Source organism: Oncorhynchus mykiss, chromosome 6 (assembly GCF_013265735.2).
Source record: "Oncorhynchus mykiss isolate Arlee chromosome 6, USDA_OmykA_1.1, whole genome shotgun sequence".
Taxonomy (NCBI): Eukaryota; Metazoa; Chordata; class Actinopteri; order Salmoniformes; family Salmonidae; genus Oncorhynchus; species Oncorhynchus mykiss.
The window spans coordinates 9,481,968-9,503,272 of record NC_048570.1 but is presented as its reverse complement, the minus strand read 5'-3'; the positions used below and the strand labels follow the sequence as shown (position 1 = coordinate 9,503,272).

At 46.8% G+C, this 21,305-nt stretch overlaps 1 protein-coding gene across 4 annotated transcripts in view; it reads right to left on the bottom strand.

Annotated features, from left to right (window-relative positions):
- The window catches only part of bmpr1ba (bone morphogenetic protein receptor, type IBa), a 156,975-nt gene that overhangs the window by 131,809 nt on the left and 3,861 nt on the right, over positions 1-21,305 (bottom strand). For 2 of the 4 annotated variants that reach the window (XM_036979376.1, XM_036979379.1), the window contains exon 2: positions 4,262-4,327. The exons of the other annotated variants lie outside the window; for them this stretch is intronic. The gene's annotated coding sequence lies outside the window, so the exon portion shown is untranslated. The remainder of the gene's footprint in view (positions 1-4,261; positions 4,328-21,305) is intronic. 4 annotated transcript variants of the gene reach the window in all.

Sequence of the window (21,305 nt, the reverse complement as noted above, 5' to 3'; positions counted from 1 at the left end):
CTTTATGTTTTGGATCATTGTCTTGTTGGAAGACAAATCTCCGTCCCAGTCTCAGGTCTTTTGCAGACTCCATCAGGTTTTCTTCCAGAATGGTCCTGTATTTGGCTCCATCCATCTTCCCATCAATTTTAACCATCTTCCCTGTCCATGCTGAAGAAAAGCAGGCCCAAACCATTATGCTGCCACCACCATGTTTGACAGTGGGCATGGTGTGTTCAGGGTGATGAGCTGTGTTGCTTTTACACCAAACATAACGTTTTGCATTGTTGCCAAAAAGTCATCTGACCAGAGCACCTTCTTCCACATGTTTGGTGTGTCTCCCAGGTGGCTTGTGGCAAACTTTAAACAACACTTTTTATGGATATATGCAATATACGACTGATTGTTGTCCTATGGACAGAGTCTCCCACCTCAGCTGTAGATCTCTGCAGTTCATCCAGAGTGATCATGGGCCTCTTGGCTGCATCTCTGATCAGTCTTCTCCTTGTATGAGCTGAAAGTTTAGAGGGACGGCCAGGTCTTGGTAGATTTGCAGTGGTCTGATACTCCTTCCATTTAAATATTATCGCTTGCACAGTGCTCCTTGGGATGTTTAAAGCTTGGGAAATCTTTTTGTATCCAAATCCGGCTTTAAACTTCTTCACAACAGTATCTCGGACCTGCCTGGTGTGTTCCTTGTTCTTCATGATGCTCTCTGCGCTTTTAACGGACCTCTGAGACTATCACAGTGCAGGTGCATTTATACGGAGACTTGATTACACACAGGTGGATTGTATTTATCATCATTAGTCATTTAGGTCAACATTGGATCATTCAGAGATCCTCACTGAACTTCTGGAGTTTGCTGCACTGAAAGTAAAGGGGCTGAATAATTTTGCACGCCCAATTTTTCAGTCTTTGATTTGTTAAAAAAGTTTGAAATATCCAATAAATGTCGTTCCACTTCATGATTGTGTCCCACTTGTTGATTCTTCACAAAAAAATACAGTTTTATATCTTTATGTTTGAAGCCTGAAATGTGGCAAAAGGTCGCAAAGTTCAAGGGGGCCGAATACTTTCGCAAGGCACTGTATATAGGTTCTTTTTTTTCTACTGTTATTGACTTGTTTATTGTTTACTCCATGCGTAACTCTGTGTTGTTGTCTGTTCACACTGCTATTCTTTAACTTGGCCAGGTCGCAGTTGCAAATGAGAACTTGTTCTCAACTAGCCTACCTGGTTAAATAAAGGTGAAATAAACAAATAAATAAAAATAAAAAAACTAAACTACTTTGATGCTTGCTTCGAGGCAAATAACTGAAACATGCATGAGAGCACCAGCTGTACCGGAAGACTGTGATCACACTCACCGTAGCCAATGTGAGTAAGACCTTTAGACGGGTCAACATTAATAAGGCCGCATGGCCAGACGGATTACCAGGACGTGTACTGCGAGCATGCGCTGACCAAACAGCAAGTGTCTTCACTGACATTTTCAACCTCTCCCCGTCCAAGTCTGTAATACCAACATGTTTTAAGCAGACCACCATAGTGCCTGTGCCCAAGAACACTAAGGTAACCTGCCTAAATGACTACCGACCCGTAGCACTCACGTCTGTAGCCATGAAGTGCTTCAAAAGGCTGGCCCATGGCTCACATCAACACCATTATCCCAGAAACCCTAGACCCACTCCAATTTGCATACTGCCCCAACAGATCCACAGATGATGCAGTTTCTATTGCACTCCACACTGCCGATTTCCCACCTGTACAAAAGGAACACCTATGTGAGAATGCTATTCATTGACTACAGCTCAGCATTCAACACCAGAGTTCCCTCAAAGCTCATCAATAAGCTAAGGACCCTGGGAATAAACACTTCCCTCTGCAACTGGATCCTGGACGTTCTGACGGGCCACCCCCAGGTGGTAAGGGTAGGTTACAACACAACCGCCAAGCTGATCCTCAACACAGGGGCCCCCCCCTCCTGTACTCCCTGTTCACTCATGACTGCACGGCCAGGCACGACTCCAACACCATCATTACATTTGCCGATGACACAACAGTGCCTGATCACCGACAACAACAAGACAGTCTATAGGGAGGAGGTCAGAGACCTGGCCGTGTGGTGCCAGGACAACAACCTTTCCCTCAACGTGATCAAGACAAAAGTAGTGTAGTGGCTTCCTTTCCTCTTGACCATAGCCACTGCCCAAGCCTGAAGCGGGGTTGTTTAGTACGCATACAGTCCACACTCAAGGTTTCCTAACGGCCAAACATTCAATGGCATCCAGGGATATGGTGCAACAAAAATGTTTATTCTTCTTATATCTAACAAATAAAAATATTCTCCAATCAACTTAAAGCATAGATTACTTAAAATGGAAAATACATAATATGACCTGTCTGTATGTCTGGTCAAAAAACTATACCGCTCCCGCGTCTAGTAAGGACTCCTTCCCCCTGAAAGCCCAACTTCCTGCCTTTATCCTAACACACCTACCACAATACAATGAATGGGCAAGAGGGGGGGCCAAAAACTAAATTACACTAACAACCAATGAATATATCTCAATCAGGTAAATATAAATGATAAAAAAGGTGCCTAATATTTCATCATATACATTAATATTTACACAAATATACATGGAGCTCTGTATGTTCTGTCTTTTATACAAATATGTCCAAACCGGCTCTAACAAGATGATTGTGGACTCGAGGACAAAGCGGACAGAGCACGCCCCCATTCTCATCGACGGGGCTGCAGTGGAGCAGGTTGAGAGCTTCAAGTTCCTTGGTGTCCACATCACCAACAAACTAACATGGTCCAAGCACACCATGACAGTCGTGAAGCAGGCACGACAAAACCCATTCCCCCTCAGTAGACTGAAAAGATTTGACATGGGTCCTCAGATCCTGAAATGGTTCTACAGCTGCACTATCGAGAGCATGACTGGCAGTGGTTGCATCACTGCCTGGAATGGCAACTGCTCAGCCTCCGACTGCAAGGCACTACAGAGGGTGGTGCGAACGGCCCGGTACATCACTGGGGCCAAGCTTCCTGCCATCCAGGACCTCTATACCAGGCGGTGTCAGAGGAAGGCCCGAAAAATTGTCAAATACTCCAGCCACCCTAGTCATAAACTGTTCTCTCTACCACACGGCAAGCGGTACCGGAGCACCAAGTTTAGGTCCAAGAGGCTTCCAAACAGCTACTACCCTGAAGCCATAAGACTCTCTTAAATATGAAAAACCACTAATAACAATCACAGCAAACAATTTCTCCACGGTTTTGGCCGTTGAGAATGTCCACTTTTGAGTGAATTTCTCCAATGCACTGCAGATCCCTCCCAATGCCCTGATTGGATCTTCTGATACTATAGGTGATGGCACTTCCTGTTACAGGTCAAGGCACCACTGCAATGCAAAGTTCACTAGCCGATTGTCTGTCTGTCTGTCTGTCAGGATTGAGATGGGATCCAACAAGGGCCATGTGAGAGACATCTGCAGAACACCATATCTCGTTCTAGCAAAATAACAACAGCCGACTCCTCTGCAAATGATCTGGTCTCGCTGCCTCTTCTCGTCCTCCCACACAAACACCCAGTGCGTGTCTGTCTCTGCAGCCGTGCTGCTGATTCCATTAGCTCTAATCTGGTTTATTCCACATCAGCATCAATGTGCTGGGAAGTCAGCTGTCAGACTGAGGGTACGAAGCTCTCAACATGAACCAGACCTGGTCTGGGGAAAGGAGACAACACCCCACCAGACAACAAACAGAGAAGAGGAGGGAGAACAAGATTGTGTGCGTGTGTGTGTGTGATGCCAATTACTGTACAGTGTGGAGAGATATTTCATTCTATTCTGTTCTATTGAATCATTCTATTGAATCATTCTATTGAAGACTCAATAAGCAAACAATTACAGGACTGGAACACGATAAACAAAATCACAGGCCCCCAGATACACAGGGAAATTCGATAAGTAAGCGGGATAACAATAAATTCAGTGGACAGGTAAAGGGAACTAATAGAGAAACCGGATACAGTAATATTCCATTTCTCACAATGACATAATTGTCATGGACCAACTACCATGCACTCCTGTCTTCACAGGAAATAACAACAGTATTTCATTGATCGAGTTTCTTTGAATCAACGACAGTAATCATTAGTTATCATATTGGCTCATTAGAACTTTGAGGTTCTCTCAATTAGGGAGAGTTCAGTTGCTATGTGAAAAGGATCCTGAATATACTGTATTGCTGATCAATCAGACTTACTGTTCAAAATAGGAATGTTGATTCATCTTTCATCCCATCTGCCAGAAGTAAAGCGCATGGGGAGCCCTGGGGAGAGAGATGGCAGTCGAGTGAGTAAGTGAAAGAAAGGAGGAAGGAAGAGGAGAGAAGAGCGGGGAGAGAGAGGGAGCGGGGAGAGTGAGAGCGGGGAGAGCGAAGAGAGTGAGGAGAGAGAGAGAAGAGAGTGGAGCGAGAAGAGAGCGGAGAGAAAGAAGAGAGCATGGAGAGAGAGAGAGAGTGAAGAGAGCGGAGAAGAGAGCGAGGAGAGAGAGAGCGGAGAAGAGAGCGAGGAGAGAGAGCGGAGAGAGAGAAGAGAGCGTGAAGAGAGCGAGGAGAGAGCGAGGAGAGAGCAAGAAGAGAGCGGAGCGAGAAGAGCGGAGCTAGAGAGCGGAGAAGAGAGCGGAGAAGAGAGCGGAAAGAGAGATGAGAGAGAGCGGAGAAGAGAGCGGAGAAGAGAGCGGAGAGAGAGCGGAAAGAGAGCGAGGAGAGAGAGCAGAGAAGAGAGCGAGGAGAGAGAGAGAGCGGAGAGAGAGAGCGGAGCGAGAAGAGCGGAGCGAGAGAGCGGAGCTAGAGAGCGGAGCTAGAGAGCGGAGAAGAGAGCAGAGAAGAGAGCGGAGAAGAGAGCGGAGAAGAGAGCGGAGAGAGAGATGAGAGAGAGCGGAGAAGAGAGCGGAGAGAGAGCGGAAAGAGAGCGGAAAGAGAGCGAGGAGAGAGAGCAGAGAAGAGAGCGAGGAGAGAGAGCAGAGAAGAGAGCGGAGAGAGAGCGGAGCGAGAAGAGCGGAGCGAGAAGAGCGGAGCGAGAGAGCGGAGCGAGAGAGCGAGGAGAGAGAGAGCGGAGAGAGAGCGGAGAGAGAGAGAGAGGAGAGAGCGGAGAGAGAGGGAAGAGAGCGAGACGAGAGTGGAGCAAGAGGAGAGCGGAGCAAGAGGAGAGCGGAGCGAGAGGAGAGCGGAGCGAGAGGAGAGATAAGAGAGCGGAGAAAGAAGAGAGCGAGAGCGAGCGAGAAGAGCAAGAGCGAGCGAGAAGAGCGAGAGCGAGCGAGAAGAGAGAGCGAGCGAGCAGAGAGAGCGAGCGAGAAGAGAGAGCGAGCGTGAGCGAGAAGAGAGAGCGAGCGTGAGCGAGAAGAGAGCAAGCGAGAGAAAGCGAGCGAGAAGAGAGAGAGAAGAGAGAGAGTGAGCGAGAGAGAGAAGAGAGAGAGTGAGCGAGAGAGAGAGAGAGAGAGAGAGAGAGAGAGGAGAGTGAGCGAGAGAGAGAGGAGAGAGAGAAGAGAGTGAGCGAGAGAGAGAGAGAAGAGAGTGAGCGAGAGAGAGAGAGAGAGAGAAGAGAGTGAGTGAGAGAGAAGAGAGTGAGCGAGAGAGAAGAGAGTGAGCGAGAGAGAAGAGAGTGAGCGAGAGAGAAGAGAGTGAGCGAGAGAGAGAAGAGAGTGAGCGAGAGAGAGAAGAGAGTGAGCGAGAGAGAGAAGAGAGTGAGCGAGAGAGAGAAGAGAGTGAGCGAGAGAGAGAGAGAGAGAGAGAGAGAGGGGAGAGAGTGAGCGAGAGAGAGAGAGAGAGAGAGAGAGGGGAGAGAGTGAGCGAGAGAAGAGAGTGAGTGAGAGAGAGAGAGAGGGGAGAGAGTGAGAGAGAGAGAGAGGGGAGAGAGTGAGCGAGAGAAGAGAGTGAGTGAGAGAGAGAGAGAGGGGAGAGAGTGAGAGAGAGAGAGAGAGAGAGAGAAGAGTGAGCGAGAGAGAGAGAGAAGAGTGAGCGAGAGAGAGAGAGAAGAGTGAGCGAGAGAGAGAGAGAAGAGTGAGCGAGAGAGAGAGAAGAGTGAGCGAGAGAGAGAGAGAGAGAGAGAAGAGAGAGAGAGAAGAGAGGAGAGCAGAGAGAGAGAGAAGAGATGAGAGCGGAGAGAGAGAAGAGAGGAGAGCGGAGAGAGAGAGAAGAGAGGAGAGCGGAGAGAGAGAGAAGAGAGGAGAGCAGAGAGAGAGAGAAGAGAGGAGAGCGGAGAGAGAGAAGAGAGGAGAGCGGAGAGAGAAGAGAGGAGAGCGGAGAGAGAAGAGAGGAGAGCGGAGGGAGAGAGAGACGAGAGGAGAGCAGAGAGAGAGAGAGAGGAGAGCAGAGAGAAGAGAGCGGTGAGAGAAGAGAGCAGAGAGAGAGGAGAGAGTGGAGAGTGGAGAGAAGAGAGAGCGGAGAGAGAAGAGAGCAGAGAGAAAAGCAGAGAGAGTCGAGAAAAAGCGGAGAAAGAAGAGAGAGGAGAGAGCGGCGAGAGAGCAAGAAGAGAGAGGAGAGAGCGGCGAGAGAGCGGAGAGAGAGAGCGGAGAGAGAGCGGAAGAAGAGGAGAGTGGAGGGAGAGAGAGCGAAGGGAGAGAGCAAGAAGAGAGGGGAGAGAGCGGCGAGAGAGCGGCGAGAGAGCGGAAGAAGAGGAGAGTGGAGGGAGAGAGAGCGGAAGGAGAGAGCAAGAAGAGAGGGGAGAGAGAGAGCAGAAAGAGAGCGGAGGGAGAGAGAGCGGAGGGAGAGAGCGAGGAGGGAGAGAGAGCGGAGGGAGAGAGAGCGGAGGGAGAGAGCGAGGAGGGAGAGAGAGCGGAGGGAAAATCGGAGCGAGTAGAGAAGAGAGAGGAGAGCGAGCGGAGGGAGAGCGCGCGGAGGGAGAGCGCGGAGGAAGAGAGAGAGAGCGGAGGGAGAACGAGTGAAGGGTGGGAGAAGAGTGCGGAGAGAGAAGAGTGTGGAGAGAAGAGGGAGGAGAGAAGAGGGAGGAGAGAAGAGGGAGGAGGGAGCGTAGGGAGAGAGGGCGAGAGAGAAGAGGGAGAGAGGGCGAGAGAGAAGAGGGAGAGGGGGCGAGAGAGAAGAGGGAGAGAGAGGAGAGATGGAGAGAAGTGCGTAGGGAGAGAGGGAGAGAGAGAAAAGGGCAGTTTGATTATTAACAACGGGTGGTGTTGCCTGCGTAGCTTGAAAACCCAACACACACAGGCGGTCACACGTCAAGCTCTTACACACACAGTTCCTCTCTCTTTCTCTCACACACACACACACACACACATCTGCACAACTCATGAGCGAAGACGGGGGAGCCCATTTGTCATTCCTCTCCTGCAGCACTCCTCACCTGCCTGCAGGGCTGTAGTAGCAGAGCTCTGCCCCTGGGACTGAATGGGGGCCAAAGGGAGAGCTGCCTGCCTAAGAGGAGGAGCCTAGTCTCAACATGAACCTTCTATGAAAAGGTGTTGGGAACTTTTCATGAACACCGCAAACTTTGAACTGCAAATGGCATTCCTCCATGTCAGGGAGAAGTATTCATTCATCATCAATACCATCTGCTTAACGTTTGCCCCTCTCTCCCCATTACTCTCTCCATATTGCTTCCTCTCTCAAGCTCTCCTTCCTCTCCCTCTCATTCCTCTCTATCTCTTCCTCTCTCTCTCAAGCTCTCCTTCCTCTCTCTCCAGCTCTTTCTCTCTCTCATTCCCCATGTATTCCTCTAATAACAGGAAGCCAATGCTTTCCATCTCTCAGTATGCTAAAGCCCTTCCGGGCAAATCACTCACCAGGGCAACAGCTTGAAATAATTTATCCTCTCTCCCTCTTTTCTCTCTCCCTCCTTAACCACTGAGACTGAAGCACATTTGGGCAAATTGTGGGAGATTAATAGTTGTGACATTATCAAGGAAGAAATGGTACCCAAGACAAAAGAGTCAAGTGTCAGTGAGGTACGAAAAGGGTGAAATTATTCTAAAGTGGAACAAGATGACCGGCTATCGCTCCTCTTCCTAAAGGAATTTTGGCCTCAGTGATGATCTTTCAGTGATTCATCTTTTAGCGATTACCTTGGTGAGGCATCATGGGCCTCTCCTAACCACATACTGTAGATGATCTAGGCTGTCCCAAATGGCACCCTATTTGCCCATAGGCCTGTGGTCAAAAGTAGTGCACTATGTAGGAAATAGGGTGTCATTTGGGGGGGGCACCTAGTGATGGTGGGCAGACCGACCGAGAGGAGCTAGTCCTGTGGGCTGACTGACCGAGAGGAGCTAGTCCTGTTGGCTGACTGACCGAGAGGAGCTAGTCCTGTGGGCTGACCGACCATCCTGTGGGCTGACCAACCAAGAGGAGCTAGTCCTGTGGGCTGACCGCCCGAGAGGAGCTGGTCCTGTGGGCTGACTGACCGAGAGGAACTAGTCCAGTGGGCTGACTGACAGAGGAGCTAGTCCTGTGGGCTGACCGACCGTCCTGTGGGCTGACCGACCGAGAGGAGCTAGTCCTGTGGGCTGACCGACCGAGAGGAGCTAGTCCTGTTGGCTGACTGACCGAGAGGAGCTAGTCCTGTTGGCTGACTGACCGAGAGGAGCTAGTCCTGTTGGCTGACTGACCGAGAGGAGCTAGTCCTGTTGGCTGACTGACCGAGAGGAGCTAGTCCTGTTGGCTGACTGACCGAGAGGAGCTAGTCCTGTTGGCTGACTGACCGAGAGGAGCTAGTCCTGTTGGCTGACTGACCGAGAGGAGCTAGTCCTGTGGGCAGACCGACCGAGAGGAGCTAGTCCTGTGGGCAGACCGACCGAGAGGAGCTAGTCCTGTGGGCTGACCGACCGAGAGGAGCTAGTCCTGTGGGCTGACCGACCGAGAGGAGCTAGTCCTGTGGGCTGACCGTGCTAGAGGAGCTAGCCCTGTGGGCTGACTGACCGAGAGGAGCTAGTCCTGTGGGCTGACCGTGCTAGAGGAGCTAGCCCTGTGGGCTGACTGACCGAGAGGAGCTAGTCCTGTGGGCTGACTGACCGAGAGGAGCTAGTCCTGTGGGCTGACCGTGCTAGAGGACCTTTACATAGCTGATCACAGTGTGTGTGAGTGAGAAGAGGATAATCATATGTGAGAGCAGAGAGAGAAGAGATGAAAACCTGGAACTAGTGTGAACAAGAGAGGGAACTCAGAAAAGTTACAGATGGGCGCCCACTCCGCCCAGGACTGAATCATGTGTGGTAAGTAGGTTAAAAGTCATCCCTGGTGTTAGTCCCATCTGAACCGCTGAGACACACAGAATCAGTTAAATCGGTGTGTGGGACCAGACTAGAGGAACTGGCAGGAGCTCCCTGCATTCCCTTCTCCCCCTGGGCTCAACCCGCTGTGGGCCCACCTCACTCGGTCAGTCCCACCTCATCACTCACCTCCAGCAGCTGGGCCCAAATTGCCCAATTTCCTGCTAGATAACTATCTAACCGGAGCTATCAGGTGTAGATAATATCATCCTCTATTTGCTAACACAGTGCTAAAATAGTTAAGATTCATGTGCAGTTGAGGAGCAAAAGAAGGGATATTTGAATGAAAATAGAATTCCTCAGAGAAAAAAAACGTTTTTCAAAGGAGCAGAGAGAAGACTAAACTGTTACAGCGCTAGACCTGAAACTCCAGTGCTAGAACTGGCTCAGACAAGGCTTACCAGTGGTGACCTAATGTCACACTCATATAGTTAGGTCTCACATGGGCTTATAGTACAGTAAAGGACATTGTCAAATATTATCCCAAAACCAAAGCCATTCCAATCGAACATCAAAAGATGTTTCCACGTAAGCGTACGTTGACTATAACACGAGAACCGATAGCTTTCTGCACATACTGTAAATCCCTCAACAGCATTTCCATTCATGTTTTAAAAAATGATGTGAGCACATCTACTCCTTCACTAGCATCTTGACCATCTTCGGCAGATTTGTGATAACCCAAGAGACAAGGAGCAGAAAAGAAGTCAAGATCAAACTTCAGGCTGCCAGACTCCTTTGTAACCTTTCATACATATACAGCACCAGTCAAACGTTTGGACACGCCTACTTATTGAAGGATTTTTCTTTATTTTTACTATTTTCTACATTGTAGAATAATAGTGAAGACATCAAAACTATGAAATAACACATATGGAATCATGTAGTAACCCAAAAATTGTTTAATATATTTTATATTCTTCAAAGTAGCCACCCTTTGCCTTAATGACAGCTTTGCACACTCTTGACATTCTCTCAACCAGCTTCACCTGGAATGTTTTTCCAACAGTCTTGAAGGAGTTCCCACATATGCTGAGCACTTGTTGGTTGCTTTTCCGTCACTCTGCGGTATGACTCATCCCAAACCATCTCAATTGGGCTGAGGTCAGGTGATTGTGGAGGCAAGGCTCTGATACAGCACTCCATCACTCTCCTTTTCGTTCAAATAGACCTTACACAGCCTGGAGGTGTATTGGGTCATTGTCCTGTTGAAAAACAAACGACAATCCCACTAAGTCAAACCAGATGGGATGGTATCACTGCAGACTACTGTGGTTGCCATGCTGGTTAAGTGTGCCTTGCATTGTAAATAAATCACTGTCATTGTCAACAACAAAGCACCATTAGACCTCCTCCGTGCATCACGGTGAGAACCACACATGCAGAGATCATCTGTTCACCTACACTGCATCTCACAAAGACACAGCGGTTGGAACCAAATATCCCCAAATATCTCAACCAAAGAACTAATCAGACCAAAGGACAGATTACTAACGGTCTAATGTCCATTGCTCGTGTTTCTTGGCCCAAGCAAGTCTCTTCTTCTTATTGGTGTCCTTTAGTAGTGGTTTCTTTGCAGCAATTCGACCATGAAGGTACTGATTCATGCAGTCTCCTCTGAACAGTTGATGTTGAGATGTGTCTGTTGCTTGAACTCTGTGAAGTAATTATTTTGGCTGAAATTTGGGAGGCTGGGAACTCTAATGGACTTATCCTCTGCAGCAGAGGTATCTCTGGGTCTTCCTTTCCTGTGGCGCTCCTCATGAGAGCCGGTTTCATCATAGCACTTGATGGTTGTTGTGATTTGCATTTGAAGACACTTTCAAAGTTCTTGTATTGACTGACCCTCATGTCTTAAAGTAATGGACTGTTGTTTCTCTTTGCTTATTTGAGCTGTCTTGCCATAATAGACTTGATCTTTTAACAAATAGGGCTATCTTCTGTATACCTCCCTTACCTTGTCACAACAACTGACTGGCTCAAACGCATTAAGGAAAGAAATTCCACAAATGAACTTTTAACAAGGCATACCTGTTAATTGAAATGCATTCCAGGTAACTCCCTCATGAAGTTGGTTGAGAGAATGCCAAGAGTGTGCAAAGCTGTCATCAAGGCAAAGGGTGGCTACTTTGAAGAATCTCATGTATGTATGCATACATGTATGTATGCAGTTGTAGTCGGGAAATGAACATACACTTAGGTTGGAGTCATTAAAACTCATTTTTCAACCACAATTTCTTGTTAACAAACTATAGTTTTGGAAAGTTGGTTAGGACATCTGTTTTGTGCTTGACACAAGTAATTTTTCCAACAATTGTTTACAGACAGATTATTCCACTTATAATTCACTGTATCACAATTCCAGTGGGTCAGAAGTTTACATACAATAAGTTGACTGTGCCTTTAAACAGCTTGGAAAATTCCAGAAAATGATGTCATGGCTTCTGATAGTTTGCAACTGCACATGGGAACAAAGATCGTAGTTTTTGGAGAAATGCCCTCTGGTCTGATGAAACAAAAATAGAACTGTTCGGCCATAATGACCATTGTCATGTTTGGAGGAAAAAGGGGGAGGCTTGCAAGCCAAAGAACACCAACCCAGCCTTGAAGCACGGGGGTGGCAGCATCATGTTGTGGGGGTGCTCTGCTGCAGGAGGGACTGGTGGCCCTTCAAAAAATAGATGGCTTCATGAGGAAGGTAAATTATGTGGATGTATTGAAGCAACATCAAGACATCAGTCAGGAAGTTAAAGCTTGGTCGCAAACGGACAATGACCCCAAGCATACTTCCAAAGTTGTGGCAAAATGGCTTAAGGACAACAAAGTCAAGGTATTGGACTGGCCATCACAAAGCCCTGACCTCAATCCTATAGAAAATGTGTGGGCAGAACTGAAAAAGCATGTGCAAGCAAGGAGGCCTGCAAACCTGACTCAGTTACACCCGCTCTGTCAGGAGGAATGGGCCAAAATTCACCCAACTTATTGTGTGAAGCTTGTGGAAAGCTACCCAAAACATTTGACCCAAGTTAAAAAATGTAAAGGCAATGCTACCAAATACTAATTGAGTGCAGGTAAACTCCTGACCCACTGGGAATGTGATGAAAGAAATAAAAGCTGAAATAAATCACTCTACTATTATTCTGACATTTCACATTCTAAAAATAAAAGTGTGATCCTAACTGACCTAAAACGGGGAATTTTTACTAGGATTAAATGTCAGGAATTGTGAAAAACTTTATTTAATGTATTTGGCTAAGGTATGTAAACTTCCGACTTCAACTGTATATATTATATACACACACTTTTCTGGTTACTACATGATTTCAGAACGTTAAATGTCTTCTATTATTTTACAATGTAGAAAATAGTAGAAACAAAGAAAAACCCTTGAATGAGTAGGTGTGTCCAAACTTTTGACTGGTACTGTACATTATATACACTGCTCAAAAAAATAAAGGGAACACTAAAATAACACATCCTAGATCTGAATGAATGAAATATTCTTATTAAATACTTTACGTAATCTTTACGTAGTTGAATGTGCTGACAACAAAATCACACAAAAATTATCAATGGAAATCAAATGTATCAACCCATGGTGGTCTGGATTTGGAGTCACACTCAAAATTAAAGTGGAAAACCACACTACAAGCTGATCCAACTTTGATGTAATGTCCTTAAAACAAGTCAAAATGAGGCTCAGTAGTGTGTGTGGCCTCCACGTGCCTGTATGACCTCCCTACAACGCCTGGGCATGCTCCTGATGAGGTGGCGGATGGTCTCCTGAGGGATCTCCTCCCAGACCTGGACTAAAGCATCCGCCAACTCCTGGACAGTCTGTGGTGCAACGTGGCGTTGGTGGATGGAGCGAGACATGATGTCCCAGATGTGCTCAATTGGATTCAGGTCTGGGGAACGGGCGGGCCAGTCCATAGCATCAATGCCTTCCTCTTGCAGGAACTGCTGACACACTCCAGCCACATTGTCTTGCATTAGGAGGAACCCAGGGCCAACCGCACCAGCATATGGTCTCACAAGGGGTCTGAGGATCTCATCTCGGTACCTAATTGCAGTCAGGCTACCTCTGGCAAGCACATGGAGGGCTGTGCGGCCCCCCAAAGAAATGCCACCCCACTCCATGACTGACCCACCGCCAAACCGGTCATGCTGGAGGATGTTGCAGACAGCAGAACGTTCTCCACGGCGTCTCCAGACTCTGTCACGTCTGTCACATGTGCTCAGTGTGAACCTGCTTTCATCTGTGAATTTGCCAAGCTTGGTGTTCTCTGGCAAATGCCAAACGTCCTGCACGGTGTTGGGCTGTAAGCACAACTCCCACCTGTGGACGTCGGGCCCTCATACCACCCTCATGGAGTCTGTTTCTGACCGTTTGAGCAGACACATGCACATTTGTGACCTGCTGGAGGTCATTTTGCAGGGCTCTGGCAGTGCTCCTCCTTGCACAAAGGCGGAGGTAGCGGTCCTGCTGCTGGGTTGTTGCCCTCCTACGGCCTCCTCCACGTCTCCTGGTGTACTGGCCTGTCTCCTGGTAGGGCCTCCATGCTCTGGACACTACGCTGACAGACACAGCAAACCTTCTTGCCACAGCTCGCATTGATATGCCATCCTGGATGAGCTGCACTATCTGAGCCACTTGTGTGGGTTGTAGACTCCGTCTCATGCTACCACTAGAGTGAAAGCACCGCCAGCATTCAAAAGTGACCAAAACATCAGCCAGGAAGCATAGGAACTGAGAAGTGGTCTGTGGTCCCCACCTGCAGAACCAGTCCTTTATTGGGGGTGTCTTGCTAATTGCCTATAATTTCCACCTGTTGTCTATTCCATTTGCACAACAGCATGTGAAATGTATTGTCAATCAGTGTTGCTTCCTAAGTGGACAGTTTGATTTCACAGAAGTGTGATTGACTTGGAGTTACATTGTGTTGTTTAAGTGTTCCCTTTATTTTTTGAGCAGTGTATTATAGACACAAAGGCAGTGTGTTGTATTGTTCTACTTCAGTTTAATTCTCCATCAACTTGGAATTCTATGTTGTCTCCCCTGAGGAATTCTACCCAGTGTGTGTACAGAGATAAAGCGCTAGAGGGGGAAAAAATCAAGAGGTGTCAAGAGTCCAACTCATCCTCGTTACAGTGCCAAAGAAAAAACGGTAAGTGCGACAAAATGAAAGCCATCTGTGGATCACACACGATGTGACAGTCAGTCCCTTTTTCCCCTCAGCTTCTCCATATCCCGGATAATGTATGCTAATCGGGTTATCTTTGATTAGCCGCCTGTGGAAATTAGATCTAGAATATTTACCATGTGTAGATCCAGATAAATTATTGGCTTTAAAACCCATCTTTGTTGTCGGGAATATCAAGCTTCAGACATCAAACAGCCAGACTGCATTCTGCAGAACAGACAAGTTCTTCTACTCTCTACTGTAGCCAGAGACATGTAGCTCGCTAGACTCCTGCATCAACCGCGTCGCCGAACGTGCTAGCCTTGCAGGGCCACGTTCAGTAGGAAAACGCTGTGGAACATTGCAGATAGAAATGTAATTAATGACGCCGACATGATTCCTTATTCTACATGTTAGGGAGGCATGTTTCTTTTACATAACAGATTTATAAAATCAGAAAGTTCCACAACATTGTGCCCTGCTGAACCACCCCAAAGTTTACTCATTAAAGAGAGCTCAGAATTTCTTCCCCTATTGGCTGGGCTTACTTCCTGTCGTTACAGAGAAGGAAGTTTGGCTGCAGGGTCCAAGTATGGGTAACTGCATACTTGGAGTTGCCACGTTCACATGCTAGTCAAAACTAGGAAACTCTGAAATGTCCAACATGCTGATTCATTGAACGCGGAAGGTGTATAACTACAATCAGTTAGCAACTCGGAAATTTCAGAGTTTCCTAGTCCCGACTAGCACGTGAACGCGGAAAATGTCTGAAAGTGGGCGTGGCAAAAGAAGAGGGTGGATCAACTGCGATGGGTGAAACATCAGCGGGTGGATCAACAGAGACGGGTGAAACATCAGCAGGTGGATCAACAGAGACGGGTGTAACATCAGCGGGTGGACCAACAGAGATGGGTGAAACATCAGCGGGTGGACCAACAGAGATGGGTGAAACATCAGCAGGTGGACCAACAGAGATGGGTGAAACGTCAGCGGGTGGACCAACAGAGATGGGTGAAACATCAGCAGGTGGACCAACAGAGATGGGTGTAACATAAGCCTCTCGTTAAAAGTAGCGCACTATATTGGAAATAGGTTGCCATTTGAGATGCACAGAGCCAAATACTCAGCAGGTGTTACACCTGAGATGGGCAACTGGTGGCCCTTTACCAGGCCTGCGGACACAACATTTTTGAAACAGAGTAGGGGTCTCAATTTAGAGTTAGAATACACAACGTTTGAAATGTGGTTGTGCATCAGCAGTTTCTCTTGTTATGTCAGTCACTCATGTCAGCTAACATTAACATTGTAAATGAATCTAGTGGCCAGCTATCTTAACGTATAGTAATCATGGTTGAATTACAGACCGGGGGGCCCCCATTGATTTTGTTAGTCACTCTCAGTCAGATATATTAAAAACTCCAAACACCTCTATCCACCACCCTATGGCAAATTAGTAGAATTGCAGGTTATTGGCTTTAAAACCGCACATCTTTCTCTCTGCCCCATGGCAAATGAGTAGAAATGCATGAAATAGATTTTTTAATTGCCAAATCTGCCCCCCCATGATGAATTCAAATTTTGTGGCCCCACCCCCATCAAAGATTCTTAGAACTATTGATGACCCCGAATGTGCTGAAAGATGTTTACATGGCTGGTTCGGGTAGATCTTTAAAAGATCCTTTCTCTCTAAAAATGATATATGTCTTCTTGTATTATACTTGTGCTGAAATGTTCATTATATTCTAATGAGCCATTTGACTTCATGTTGGTATTCTTCTCTTTTATTATGTCTTATTGCTGATGCGTTGTCGAGAAGGAACCTGTAAAGAAGCACTTAGTTGGACGGTGTGTCTACCATGTGTATCCTGGACTAATACAACTCACAACTCTATGGAGATAAACCATAAGCCACATGGGGTGGAATGTTAGATTTTGTTACAGTAACGTTGTAATTATTGTGTAGTCTTGAAAGGAATATTTAAAAAGTGTTCTTCTTTCAAAATGACAAAGTAGGACATGAACTTATTAAGAACTTGATCATGTCCCTTATCTGATTCTCAGGTTGATGAACAGCTATTTGATTGTCTGGTAGAATCCAGGAACTCAGTTAATTACAGTCAAAAGGCCATTCGTTTACACCTCGCCCTGTGGCAACAGAGCTCTTTTGAAGTCACACCATAGTCAAACAGGTACAAATCACACGGACAGCCTAGATGGGTGTGTGTTCCTGCCTGCTGCTTTGTCATTTAAACAGAAGGATAGTAGTTCAGATTTCCTTCAATAAACCTGCTATTCTTGGCTTTTGGCTTTCCTTCCATACCAAAATGTGAACCGAATTCAGCACTCACACAAAAGCCTCCTGAGACATCAGATGATGTCAGGGGATCCATAGTGGCACACCACAGACACAGCATGGAACTGTTCAGGGTTTTGGACAATTCCCATTTCATAAACCAAATGACACAGTCAATTGAAACAGTGAACTGATTTGTGGATCCATAATGGTTTTCCCCAATTAAGCTGGCTTTCATCTAAGACGCCTTAGCTAAATAGTAGACAACTACCCTCACAATGCCACAGTGTCTCATTTCTGACACACACATCTGCTCATATACTTCCCTTGTTCATATTTGCTGACTGTTTTCCTGCTTGGTCCCAAGGCGATAGAGCTCACGCAGAGAGAAGAGGTAAGAATTGGACACATATTGCCATATGGTCAAACACTCCTCAGACATACGCTTGTCATAATCCACACTGACAGACAGCTGGGCCTGGTTATAGACTCAGAGAGAGGGGAGGGGGGGGGGGGGGGGGGGCGACTATACAGTAAGGGGCTTCATTTGGTTTGAGTTCTTTTCTCTCCTTTCTTCAGTGTATTAGGCACTATTACTTCCAGCCTTGACTCAGAGGCATGGAATATCCAGTGCTGTACGATAGACTAGAGCCCTGTCCAGGGGGTGTACTGGTACATCAAGCTGCCTCACACTACACAGACAGGACATCAGCTCCAAGCCAAGGCTGTTACAAGGCTACGTATGATAGACTTGCTGCCACTGTATTCATCATGATGGAGAGGCTTTAGTCCCATCTTGATTCAAGTTAATGAGAGTCTTTTTACGCACCATTTGTTACATGGAGATGCTATACGAGGCAATCAGGGAACGGGATCTCATTCCTCATCAGCAGTTGTGTATATAACAGTGTGTATAGCTCACCCTGTTTTTATCTCGCTAAACTAACTGCATAGTGAATGTGTTACACAAAGGGAGCCAAGCACTGCTGTTGTGTCTATCCACATCTCCCCGACCCCACGGTTCCTAAACATAGTAGTGCAATGATAGAGGCTATTATGGCAAAGTCCCAAATCAGGCCACCGTATGTCAAACCTAACGATGGTCAATCTAAGAGCAGGCGGTTGTCCTATAGGTTCAGGGGTGTGACAGAAATATTGTTTCTATTTTCACTATCACAATTAAATCGGCACACTTGTTAGTGTTTAGGTCAAAAGGGGCGTGATTTTGAGTTGTGTGGTGTGTCGAGGCTTGGCCTCTCACTGGCCAATCAGAATGTGTGGTGTGTCGAGGCTTGGCCTCTCACTGGCCAATCAGAATGTGTGGTGTGTCGAGGCTTGGCCTCTCACTGGCCAATCAGAACGTGTGGTGTGTCGAGGCTTGGCCTCTCACTGGCCAATCAGAACGTGTGGTGTGTCGAGGCTTGGCCTCTCACTGGCCAATCAGAACGTGTGGTGTGTCGAGGCTTGGCCTCTCACTGGCCAATCAGAACGTGTGGTGTGTCGAGGCTTGGCCTCTCACTGGCCAATCAGAACGTGTGGTGTGTCGAGGCTTGGCCTCTCACTGGCCAATCAGAACGTGCTTCATGGCGAAATATGCAATTGCTTCAAGTTGTGTATTGAGGGTCTTTTATGTATTGCGTTGGCATCAACTCCAACTCCAATGTCAGTCCGTTATAGTTAGTTCAATGGCTTACAGACATGAAATAACAAAATGGAGACCTATCTTTGCTAAGTAGGTTTAACTTGAACCCATCTGCAGTCCACATTGTTCTATGTTCTTGTATGTATTCAATAGCATTCACACTGGTATAGGGGCTAGGCCTACTGTAAATTACATGATGTAAGATGACATTATTTATTGATGAAAACAGAACGAATAATTACAATCAAAATAAAAACCTTGTTTTCAATAGGCTGTCACACCATCATTTCTCCCCGTGGGCATATCCTATTAAAACAGTGTAGACGACGGAGGGTTTAACCCACATCCCAAACTTTTCACAGTTACTGGACAAAGATCCTATATTAACTAAAAAGAGAGAATGTCCTCTCACCGTTGTACTGCTCCCAAATAGGCCTAGGTTTAATGAACATAATCAGAACCATCTTACAGATACGATCACATTCACACATCTCTCAAATTGCATCGCGAGCGCACCACGGACGTTGTCACCATGAAACCAGAAATGTGAATCGTTTTAATAAGTTTGGTTGCAATAAAATTCTATGAAATACAAGCACATTTTTTGGGGGGAAGGGGGGGTTTTAACAACGACAATAAATACATGTCAAATGTAATGATATCATAAAACTGCCAAAATAAAAACAAAGACATTCATTGCTGTTGAACCAGAATTGGTTACAGTAGACCTAAGGGAGGGCTTGGGTTTTGAAACAAGCCCTTTTACAGGTTTCATGATGGGCATGGACACGTAACCTACATGATGGGCATGGACACGTAACCTACATGATGGGCATGGACACGTAACCTACATGATGGGCATGGACACGTAACCTACATGATGGGCATGGACACGTAACCTACACGATGGGCATGGACACGTAACCTACACGATGGGCATGGACACGTAACCTACATGATGGGCATGGACACGTAACCTACATGATGGGCATGGACACGTAACCTACATGATGGGCATGGACACGTAACCTACATGATGGGCATGGACACGTAACCTACATGATGGAGGGGGGGGGGGGTTATGCACATCCAGAACAGGACCAGCATGGCTAAAATAATGTGGGTTTGCCTACAATGCAGAGATAAAAAAAAGGAATGTCATCTCACTGTTTTACTCCTCTCAAACTTGATGTTTTAGTACAATTTTGGTGATTAAGATTTTTTTTTCCATGCAGTCTCAGGAGCCAAACCTTTTTTTTTCAACAGTCTTGACTACTTGCAATTGCATTGGACAGACAAAGAAAAATGTTTCATTGAGAGGAGGGGGAGACTATGCTTGGTTTTTAGTCAAATAAAATGGGGGAAAAAGCATTCATTTTTTATGTTTCTAAATACGAAGCACACAGGCACCAAAAGCACATTAGGCTACTCTTGTTCCATGTCCATATGGGCACAATGCGTCACGGCTGGATAGACTGCGTTTCTGCAGTCAGAGTTAATGTCATAACGAACTGTGTTACCGCTAAAACCAGCTTTTGGTTGGTTTTAAATATCCCTATCAGCGCTGGCCTGAAATTACCACTTTGGATCATGTTAAGGACATACCTCAAATATTTTCACCCCACCCATCTGAGCTGAGATAAGACGGGTCAATTGCCGAACCTGGCGTTAGGGCTGGAAAATGCCAGTGCCCCAGTTTAAATGACGAAATTTCAAACTAACATGCATTTGACACTAGCGTCACCTTAACACCAGGCAAAAATAGAGCTCATATACGACCCTAGGGTCCCTGGTCAAAACGACCCTAGGGGCCCTTGTCAAAACGACCCTAGAGGGCCTGGTCAAAACGACCCTAGGGGGCCTGGTCAAAACGACCCTAGTGGCCCTGGTCAAAACGACCCTAGGGGCCCTGGTCAAAACGACCCTAGGGGGCCTGGTCAAAACGACCCTAGGGGGCCCGGTCAAAACGACCCTAGGGGGCCCGGTCAAAACGACCCTAGGGGGCCCGGTCAAAACGACCCTAGGGGGCCCGGTCAAAACGACCCTAGGGGCCCGGTCAAAACGACCCTAGGGGCCCGGTCAAAACGACCCTAGGGGCCCTGGTCAAAACGACCCTAGGGGCCCTGGTCAAAACGACCCTAGGGGCCCTGGTCAAAACGACCCTAGGGGGCCTGGTCAAAACGACCCTAGGGGGCCTGGTCAAAACGACCCTAGGGGGCCTGGTCAAAACGACCCTAGGGGGCCTGGTCAAAACGACCCTAGGGGCCCTGGTCAAAACGACCCTAGGGGGCCCTGGTCAAAACGACCCTAGGGGGCCCTGGTCAAAACGACCCTAGGGGGCCTGGTCAAAACGACCCTAGGGGGCCTGGTCAAAACGACCCTAGGGGCCCTGGTCAAAACGACCCTAGGGGCCCTGGTTTAATGTAGTGCTATAAATAGGGAATATGGTGCCATTTAAGATGCAGCCTTATAGCATCCAGGTTGACACTTTCCTTGAGCATCGTTGTCCTATGGTTATTTTGAATATGACCTTGAACCTTCCCAGAAAGGAATTTTACAACCAAAAAATATATAATTTCTTGGCATTTCAATACTTTAACAGGATGTTTCCTAAAAGTTCATTAATCGTTACATTTAATTACATTTTTGGTAATGTTTTGGTAATGTTCTAGGAACGTTCTCCAAATGGTTTGACATTGGCAATGTTGTCAAATAGTTCCAAAAACATCAATGAAAAAGGTTCTCTGTGGGAATTTCAGTACTTCCTCATAATGTTTCCTACAGGTTTCCTCATGATTATATTTAAAGTCATGTTCTCAAATTGTTCAGAGAACTTTAAGAAACAATGTTCTTCTGTGGGAATTTCAGTACTTCCTCAGAACATTCCACACGAGTTCCCATGTGGTTGTAT